This window comes from Micromesistius poutassou, assembly GCF_964030765.1.
Source record: "Micromesistius poutassou genome assembly, chromosome: 20".
In the NCBI taxonomy this organism is placed as follows: Eukaryota; Metazoa; Chordata; class Actinopteri; order Gadiformes; family Gadidae; genus Micromesistius; species Micromesistius poutassou.
In genome coordinates this window covers 10714684-10725506 of record NC_140290.1, presented here as the reverse complement: position 1 = coordinate 10725506, position 10823 = coordinate 10714684, and positions in this window count along the sequence as shown.

Sequence of the window (10823 nt, the reverse complement as noted above, 5' to 3'; positions counted from 1 at the left end):
ATGGATGACTGCTTTCTGCTTCCCAATCCCCACATTCCCTCTAAGCCTTTTATGCAGTCTTAGAATAAATGTTGATTTGTATATCCTGATGTTTTCGTTGATATATTAATCAATCAATCAATTTATTATTTAAAGTGCAGTCTCACCATCAAAATGGTCTCAGAACACTAAAAACAACAACAACAAAAAACATCCTAGAATGTCAGGAGATATCGAGACATTGTTTTTTAGTCATTCATCATCATCATCATCATCAACTTTTATTATTAGACTCAAGGTCCACTTTAAAAGACATACAATACAGAAAATAGACAACACACATATACATTAGAATAAAAACATTCCTGCCTCTTATAAAAGGCACTTATACCAATGTCTCCAAAGGTATGACTGGTAGCGTACTGCAATATAACTTGGGTTCGACAGCAGCATTATAATTACATGCTTTGAGTCATTAACTCCTGCATTCACAAATAGCTAACTTGCACTACTCATTGTATCCGATTTCACTGAGATGTACTTAACTCGGAACTCTTGTCTAATTTGGCCTTACTTGACCTGACATTCTAGGATGTTATGATGATTAACTATCAATAAAAAGGGTTTTTGGCAGCCAGCCACATCATACAATTAAAAGAAACTTGTGGTTTGTATCAATGAAAAAAGAATACACAACAGAGCTGAGAAGTTACTTGGTAATCATTTGCAACGTGTAGTTAAAAAAGCGTTGGTATAGCTGGACCTTGTCATCCTATTCATGTCTTTCCTGAGGATAAAAACTATACAAACCAAAGCAACAATCAGACTACAGTTGCCACAGTTATATAAAGAATACATGTAGAAATATGTGGACACTTGAGGATTAATTTTATCACGATAAAAATATTACTATTCATGTCAACCTCCATGCCCAGAGGCCTACATGAAATATACCCCCAATAAGTTTATAGAATTCCTAGACACGGGTGGATATGAATGTCGCATTTTTCATCGTCTTGTCCCCCTTTTGTTTGTTTTCTTAAATGTGCAACGTGGTTTGAATAGCCCTAATAAAATGTATTTATAAACACTAGTGCTATCAATCGATTGAAAATACAACTAATTAATCACACAATTTGCTGTGATTAATCTTGATGAATTGCTTTTTTTCCCCTTTTAAATTCAAATACTGTCGTTTCATCCCTCTCACCTTCATACAAAATGTGTATTCTTGACACGATGGTTCCTCATCAGGGTAGATCATAAAAGGTATCTCCTGATGCAATTGGAATGATTTCTCTCAGTCCATTGTCTTCTACAATGGTGTTTGGGTGGCAGTTTCAAGCTATCCAGTTAGCCAAAGCATAAGTGAACTTCTTACTTAACGGTTTTGTTATTCGCCGAGCATCATACTCTTGTAATTCAGATTTGTGAAGCCCTGTAGTTTCGGTTTAAGACAAATGAGTTATGTGGTAATTCAATTGGGCATTGCAAACTATACAGATTACTTTGGTATTCTCCAAAGATCCGTCGGGCAACTTTTTAAATGTATACTTCCCGCCTAAAACTCAGGAAAACAGGAAGTAAACAAAGCTGCGTTAATTACATTTTTTTTAATCTTTCAAAATTAACCCAAAGATGGACTCGATAATTTTGACAGCTCTAATAAAAAAATATAGCTGTAGTACAACCACAGTTAAAAGTGAAATAAAAAAATAAAATGAAGTCTACACGACCTTGACTCTACTCTGCCTTCATCATCCGCTCCCTTATCCTGCTGGTCCTTGAGGATATACCCCTGCTTCATCTAGAGGTCGCTATTCATACTTTGCGGTCACGTGACTACCATGGATACCTGGAGGGCAACAAACGCTGGCAAAATGGCAACGAACAACGGCCAACCAGGGGAAATGCAGCCTTGCAGATTTCCAATACTTAAATCAATCAACTATTTAGACCATATGTCACAAAATGTTAAAATTAGATACGAAGAGAAGATAAACATACTCTTTTTTACATACATACTTGTGATTCATACACAGCACCCTCTGATGTATTCATTACTTTGAAGCTGGCAAAGACTACCAGACATGGAGTTTGGAGATATTTACATTTATCTCATAGAGAATCTGTCACCTTATACCGCACAAAAATTGAAAGCCTACGGATGGGTTAACAATGCTGTCATATGGGAGGTGTAAAACAGGAATATCTTCATAATCAAAGCAAAGGTGAATGTTACTATTCCACCATCCACTATGAAATGTCCCCTTTTGTCCGTGATTACATAGCCAATGTGGTCTTATTATAGCCCGATCATTCACTAAAAAACACAGAAAAGCCAGATCATTCACTAAAAAACACATCGAAAGATTAAAGCATCCAGCATATGATTTCAACAATGTGTGAGGGCAGGGATGATCACACAGTTACTGTTACAGAATGCTGTGCAATTTAATCTGCACAGTGGAATGAGCGCAGGGCGGAGATGTTCACGCATTTGTCAGTTTGCCATGTGTATGCCTGGCACAAATGCTCCCGTTGAACTAATCTTTCCATCATGGCGGTATTTGGACTGAGAGGGACCTAAGGACCGTTCGTGTGGTAAAATGAGAGTTACGTATGTAACTGCGCTTCTATGGCAGTGCTTAACACTGGATGTTATTGTTGTGGATTTTGGTCCAGGAAAGGCCGCCGAGACAGGATCGCTTTTAACTCACTTTATTTGGTTAAGGTTATTGGTCTATTGTCTATCGTCTATGAAACAAAAGGAGAGGGATCGTAAATAACACGCGCGGAGCGTCTCAAAGCTTAGCATTCAGGATACGCCGCCGAGAGATTCTCCTATCCAAAGGCGGAGTCTGAGTTTATGTATCCCAGGTGTTCTTCTTTGGGTTTCTCACTTCCTCTGTGTGTCCGTTGCTGCCCCTAGTGTAAATGTTTTGTAACTTTGTCAAATGTGTTCAGTGCTGCCCTCAGGCGATTAGGAGGGGAAATTACCTCTAAACTATGCTTGGTGCTACTGGATATGGCTATGTGAGAGTATTACAGTAAAAATGTATCACTAGGGAATATTACAATTAAAAAATGTCACATTATCCAGTGCATATGTATCGCGCATGCGCAGGTCAAGTATTTAACATCAACAAAGTCACACGTGACCGGGGATGACATCAGGCCGCCCGTCTATATAAGCCCACGTCACTCTACAAGATGTCCCTTCAGAATCTTTTCGCAAGATTCCGAGTGATAGATAACTCTGGCGGTCATCCAGAATTCATAGAACCACAGTTACATACGTAACTCTCGTTCTATTTCATTCTTACTGACCGCCAGAGGCAGTGCTTAACACTGGATCACTGTTACCAACATAGTCACGAGGAATCCTGTCCCCACCTATTAGGAAGGGCCTGAGGGTTCCTGAAAAACAGCTTCAGCCACTGCGTGGTGAACAGCAACATTGACCCTGTAAAATCGGGCAAAGGTGCACGCTGAAGCCCAGGAGGCTGCTGCACAAATCTCACTTAGAGGCACTCCTCGTAGTGCTGCCCAGGAGGTGGAGACACTCCTGGTGGAATGTCCTCTGATGTTAAGAGGCAAAGGCAGTCCTCTTGACTTGTATGCCTCCTCAATTACCTCCACCACCCACTTGGAAAGCCTCTGTCTGGACAGCGCTTGCCCCTTCCTCAGGCCCCCATAGCAGACAAACAGGCCATCAGACTGGCGAAAACCAGCAGTTTCCTGTATGTAACATCTCAAGGCTCTCACCGGGCAGAGTAGTTCTGCTGAAGAACTTCAGCTTCCTCATCCGGTGGATGTGAGAGGCCATAAGCTGCTAGCTCTATGACCTGATTATAGTGGGCCGAAGGCAGCCTCTTTGGAAAAAAAGATGGGTTAGGCCACAGTGCCACCCCTGTGCCATCTGAGTTCCAGCATATACACTGTTCACTCACTGACAACGCATGAAGCTCACTCACACGCTTGGCTGACGCGATCGCTAGAAGAAAGGCAACCTTTGCCGACAGCCATTTCAGTGGCGCTTGATCCAAGGGCTCAAACGGGGGGAGACGGAGGGCTCCAAGTACCAGAGTTAGGTCCCATGAGGGAACCTTGAAAGCCCGTGGGGGATTCCTCCGCTGGGCTCCTTTAAGAAATCGGGTCACCAAAGAATGAGACCCCACCGTCTGGCTATCAACCTTAATGTGCCTGGATGAAATGGCAGCCACATAGACCCTTAAAGTGGAAGCAGATAGCTTCTTTTCCAGTAAGGACTGCAGAAAATACCTCTCTCTGAGCCTCACACCACTTTGCAAATATCTTCCACCTGTTAGCATAAAGTGCCCTGGTGGAGGGAGCTCTTGAGTCTATGATGGTTTGAACTACCTCCTGGTCACATTCCATTATAAGTGGATCAGGCCCGTCAAGGGCCAAACCCATAGCTGCAGGCACTCTGGTCTGGGGTGCCAGATGTGGCCCCCCAGCTGTGAGAGCAGGTCCCACCTCTTCGGCAGGCACCATGGATCTCCATCCAGCAGCCTGTACATTACTGGAAACCAAGGTCTCCCTGGCCAGTTTGGGGCAACCAGCAGGAGTCTGTGGTTCTCCTTCTGAACTCTGTGTAGGGTTAACCCTATAAGTGGAAATGGCAGGAAGGCATAAAGGAGCTGACGTGGCCATGGATGTGCCATGGCATCCTGTCCCATCGGACTAGTCTCTGACAGAGAGAACCAGAGGGGGCAATGTGTTGTGGACTCTGAAGCAAACAGGTCCACCTCTGCTGTGCCATATTTGCTCCATATTGCCTCTACTACCTCTGGGTGGAGTCCCCACTCCCCCGACGGAGGTTTCTGGTGTGAAAGAAAGTCTGCCATTGTGTTCTGTGGCCCTGGAAGGTACATAGCCCTGAGGCTGGAAAAGTAAGGGAGAGCCCATACAAGGAGTTGCTGTGCAACCTGTAATGACTGAGCCGACCTTGTGCCCCCTTGATGGTTCACATTGTAGACAGCTGACTTGTTGTTGCATCGTACCAGAACATGTCTGCCCCTCAAATATGGCAGGAATTCGCGGAACGCTAAGTAAATAGCACGGAGCTCGAGCACATTTATGTGCTGCGTCCTGTGCTGTGCACTCCAGAGCCCTCTCACCGCCCTGTGCTGCCACACTGCACCCCAGCCAGAGGGCGAAGCATCGGTCACCACCACGTTGCGGCGTAAGAGGATCGAACCCAGTGTGACACCTTTGGCAAGATATGCCCTGTGTCTCCAGGGTTGGAATGCCAGAAGGCATTGACTGGACACCCTGACTTTCCTGGATCCATGCAACCTTGGATCTAAGTGGAGGCCATTGGTCCAAACTTGGAACGGCCGCAAGTGGAGGAGGCCCAGTGGCACTATTGACGTTACTGATGTCAACATTCCCAACAGCCTGAGGAAAAGGCTGTACCTTACCATCCTGTCCTCCCGAAAATGCAGACGATCTGGAGTATGGCCTCTACCCGCCGCGGAGACGGGAAGGCAAGCATTTGGACGGAGTCTAGGGTTATGCCAAGGAACAGTACCTGTTGGCTGGGTATTAGACAACTCTTGCCATAATTGACTGTAAGACCCAACCTTTCCACATGGCCTAGGAGGGCTGTGGTGTCCTGCTCTGCCTGTTCCTGGGTTGGAGCACAAATAAGCCAATCGTCCAGATAAGGGAGAATTTGCATTCTGGTGGCTTGCATTGGTGCGAGCGCTGCCCGCATGCACCTTGTGAAGATCCGTGGGGCTAGTGATAACCCAAATGGGAGGACTCTGTACTGGTAGGCCCGCCCTTTGAATGCGAAGCGCAGGTATGGCCTGTGATGTGGTGCTATCGGGACGTGAAAATATGCATCCTTTAAATCTATTGATGTGAACCAGCTTTGCCGTGCGACGGCCTGGAGCACTTCTGCTGTCTTTAGCATGTGAAAGGGCAATACTTTCAGAAAACTGTTCAGCCCTCGTAAGTCCAGTATACGGCGAAACCCACCCTCTTTTTTTGGAATTAAAAAATGTACTGAGTAAAACCCACCTTGCAGTGTCTGAGGATCTACGATCTCGATGGCCTTCTTCTCCAGGAGGGTGGATACCTCCTGTCTGAGGGCCTGTTGCCTTGTGGGATCGCTGACTGTAGTCAGTCTGATCCCCCTGAAAACTGGAGGCCGGCGTCGGAATTGGAGATTGTACCCCTGGGAAAGTGTGGCCACCACCCAAGGGTCTGTAGTGCAACTTCCCCAGCAGATGAGGTGCTGCTGGGCAAAGCGCCCGACGCCCGGCCCTGAGCCGTCAGTACCTGCCCCCACGTCCTCTTGGGGCCCTGGGGGGGGGAAACCCCGACCCCTCTGTGCCTGGGGTGCTGGCCTTGTGGGAGCCCGACGGGGTTGATAGGGTCGCTCAGGAGCTGGTGAGGTCCTGGGATAACCAATAGGACGCGCTGGCGGCAGAGGACGATTGGTGCCATAACCTTGTGGAGGCTGCTGTCTCAGTAGGGATGTAGTTCCCCGAAGGCTAGCAAACTTCTGCCGTGTCTGGTTAGCCTGGATGCCACAATCCAAGGCCTGTTGTGCTGCTGGGCCAAACAGCTCCCCCAGAACTACAGGGAGAGTGCGGAGGGTTCTCCGGCATGGCTCTGATAATGGGGACTGGGCCAGCCAAACCTGGCGGCGAGCCAGCGTAAGCGACGACATCAGCCTACCAAACTCTCTGGTCATGAAGGCAAATGCCTGCAAAGACGTGTCACTTAGACTCTGCACTGAAGCATCTGCACTGGATGATTGCAAGGACTGAGACAGGGCCAGTATCAAATGGGACAAGGAGTTCCCGATACGGCCCATACATGCTGCTGTGTCATAGCACTTCGTTAATAGGTCATCAGTGATGCGACACTGTGGCCTGGGACAGCGAGCATTCGGCCTCAACACCTCCTCTGGTGCCACAATGAGGGAGGCAATGGTCGGCTCTACGGCTAGCATTCGGTCAAGTTCATGCTTGCTGGCATTCTGCATTGAAGCCAAGGCCCTGCTGTCATTGGTATGATGAGATAGAGATCTGGGGTCTGGCCAGCATCTGTGAAGCTCCTCAATATATGGCTGGGAGGGAGGCACAGAAAAAGTATCTTGTGGCGGGACACGCCTAAAGAATGCACAAGCTGGAGCGATTGTTGCTGCAGCCTCATCCAACCCTAAGCGTGCCAGTGCTATTCGGACCACTGGCTTAACCGTGGCCGGGGAAGCTTCTGAGCCTGCCCTAGACCCACTTCCTACATGCTGGGAGCCGTCTTCAGAAGCCTGGGTAGAAGCCTCTACCTCGCCCTGTCCCGGCCTGTCTTCATAGAACTGGCTACAGGAAGCCCTCGTAGACAGGGCATCTCAGTCCCATTCTGGTGTGATTGGAGCCTCAGCCTGAGGGATTGACCCCTGGGTTGACGCCAACCTGACTGGCTGAAGGTTAAAGAGCAAACTCTTAATCTCAGCGAACTCTGACACTAGCTTGTCCACTTTGGCAGCATAACCGTCAGCCTTCCTAGCCTTCTTCCTGGGTGGGTAGCGTACTCGTACAACTGGTTCTCTTCCAGGCAGGGGAAGCTCACCTTCAACCTGAGGTTCTTCCACCTCGGCTAGTCTTGCCACTTTCAGCCCATGTGGCATGAAACTGCAATTCATACACTGATCGTCGGACAGCCCCTCCCTCAGGTGGACCACACCGAGGCATGCGGGGCATTCATCATGTCCATCTAGGGCTAGCAGTGGAGCCATGCAAGTGCGGCAACCATGTGAGCCTAAAATGTTGGGAGAATTAAGCTATCCAAAATAGTCTCTTCCCAGAGTGAAGTAGTTACTACTGAGTGAAAGCACCCATCAGTAATAATTCAACAAAAGGGCAGCAAACTGCTCAACATAAGAAACTCAAACTAAAAAACTGTTTTGTTTTTTTCTTTTGAAATTAATTTGTCCTTTATTTTTCTTATTTACCCACTAGCCTTAACCGTAATAGGGAGCTTCTGCTCTTAAATTCCAAACAAGGGAGTACACGCTTTAACGAGCGAAAACACTCGCCAGGGAGCCTTTAATTAACTGAAACGAAAGTTGCCACAAAAGGCAGCAAACGCCGGTAATGGCAATCTCCGATGCAGCAAGGCAAACAAAACAAGACGTAAGCTTAAGCGGGTGCCGAAAACAGGATCCCCTTATCTTATTTAACTTTAAAGCTAACACAGAGAGAATACTTACCTTAGCAGCTGCTACAGCTGGTGAAGATGCTGTGTTAGCCTAGCGTTATGTGAGCCGAGCTCACCGGCGAAAACACCCGTATGCGGCGTTCATAACATAGCCGTGTGTGACTAATCGCAGCCCTTGGAGGACGAATCCGTGGCTCCAACCATGCGGTTGCAGGGCTACCAGCAAAGAGTCACCGGCTAATATTGCTTTTTTCAAGCTTATTTCATACTCTAAACCTGTATTCGCTACTGCGAGAAGATAATGGACATCTTGGAGAGTGACGTGGGCTTATATAGACGGGCGGCCCGACGTCATCCCCGGTCACGTGTGACTTTGTTGATATTAAATACTCGACCTGTGCATGCGCGATGGATAACATCCAGTGTTAAGCACTGCCTCTGGCGGTCAGTAAGAATGAAATAGAACTGGCGACGTCCTGATTAGGTTACTAGGTTTCGTTGCTGGAGTTCTTGCCCGCCAGCCAGTCATTGTGACGTCACGTGCAAAGTATGAATTGGCCAGCGCCTCAGTCAGGTCGGTGCCAGTGCTTGGGCTACAATTCACCCTTGCCTAACTGGGGTTGGTGAGTGTGTTCTAGAAACTCATCATTTAGCATATAAATGAATCTAGGTACTGGTCATAGGGTTGAGGCTGGTCCTTTGCTGAGGGTATTCAGGATCAAACCTAGAAGCTTTTGCTCAGGAATCAAACACCCATGAGATGACACTCTCTCGCCCATGACGTAACCATGATGTAAGTGAGGTAGTGTAACACAACAGGTTGTTACTTTGTTAAAGAGCATCTTCACCCACACTCCTATACAAAGCAAACAAAGAGAAACATCACATGAGCACTTTTTTTTGTCATGTCTATTTGAGTTTCCATCCTACAGCTATTCTAAATTCAGTCAGTAAAGCTGACTGAAAAGGCATGATACAAAAACAAACATTGTAATGGGCATGACGTTGCATGACGTGGCACAACCTTGTGTAAATCATCAATAATTCATTTTTATTGCAACATAATTGTATTATATCCATTTTATTTCCCTATTTATATGTTTATTTTATGTTATTCCATAAAAGTTATTCCATGCTGAGTTTTTATCGTGCGTTTATAAAGGTAATCATGCAAAGCTATCATAAAATATTCTATTTACGGCAACCATAACTTCTCAGGTCTGTTTATTGGGGTGATTTCAGATTACACGGTTGTCGTTGTGAAAGGATTGAAGGGTTAGTGAAGGGATAAATACTACTAAATACCAGAACATCTTCCATCATTCAAAAGTACACTAATATAGTAAAATATGCAATTAAATGTTAGATTGTTGAATGACAAAAAGCGTTTAAACTTTTGTTATTGAATGCTGTTTACACAAGTCCCCCTGGTATCTGGGATCTGAGGGTTATGCTATCTTGAATACCTTGTTACCTGAACTAAGAATTGACAAGCAGAATTGTCAGCCTGAGCCCACTTAGAGGTAAACGGTAGGTACTTACGAGTAAAGCTTAGCTACTTAGTAACCCCTTAAGTATCCTATATAGTCAATCTACAGTATTTATTTGTTTCTGCTTCTCTCCTAAACATAGACTTTCTGGAAATTGTATTTACAACTCAAGTATATATGTGAAATGCAAAGTTGTTTGGTAAGCTGAAGAATGAATACATTTATATCTGTTCCGAGACAGATGGATAGTATGTTGGAAATCCTTGAAAATGGCTTTTCATGCTTTCATGTTGATTGCCAGTCAGCCAATTAAGTCCTTTTTTTTTTGTTAGGGGTTACAAGAGTCCCATCAGCACATATTATATTACCGGCAAATATGTTTTCACCGAGACCTGCTTTGCAATCCATCACTTTTGTGTCAACATTGAAAACTTGATGTAGTACATTCTGACAATATTGTTCTGTTTACTTGTAATACAGAGCCATATTATATACAAAATCCCGCCCTGTCTTAAAAAAAAATCTATCTAGGGCTATTGCTTTACCTCACAAACTAACTTGATTTTTTTCAGCATTAATGCTGTGTTTAGAAAGCATTCTGTTCCAGTTAAGTGTCAGAGATGTAAATGTTATGCATTTGGTGACCACTAATAGAACATTTAAAAGAAAAAGCCTTGTCTTCTGATTCCTGAAACGTTGTGTTGCTGCACTTGCATTTTCTTTTTGTTATACCCACTGTGATTATATGGTTTAATTTATTACTTGAGATACAATCGTCTGACAAATCACATGTTAATATGGAAATTAACATATAATCATTGTGTAACACCCTCCCTAACCCTAACTGTATCCCATGATGCATTTTCGAAATACTGGATGAGGTCTCAGGGCTGGTAATAGCTGATATAACCAACATCAACAATATCTTGGAAGCCATACTGACTTTTCAATGACAGGCATGATACAAAACCAAAACCAACTTCCATCCATCCTGTGTGCCTAAAGTAGGCTCATGAAGACCCCCTCAGTCATGGCCCCGTCTAGCTGTATGTTCACTCTCTGTGTTGGATACCTTTAGTTCTGTCATATAATGCATAAGCCATTATAAGAACTGTTGTTCCCCCTTTCCCTGCAAACGTGCTGACAACAGATAATGAC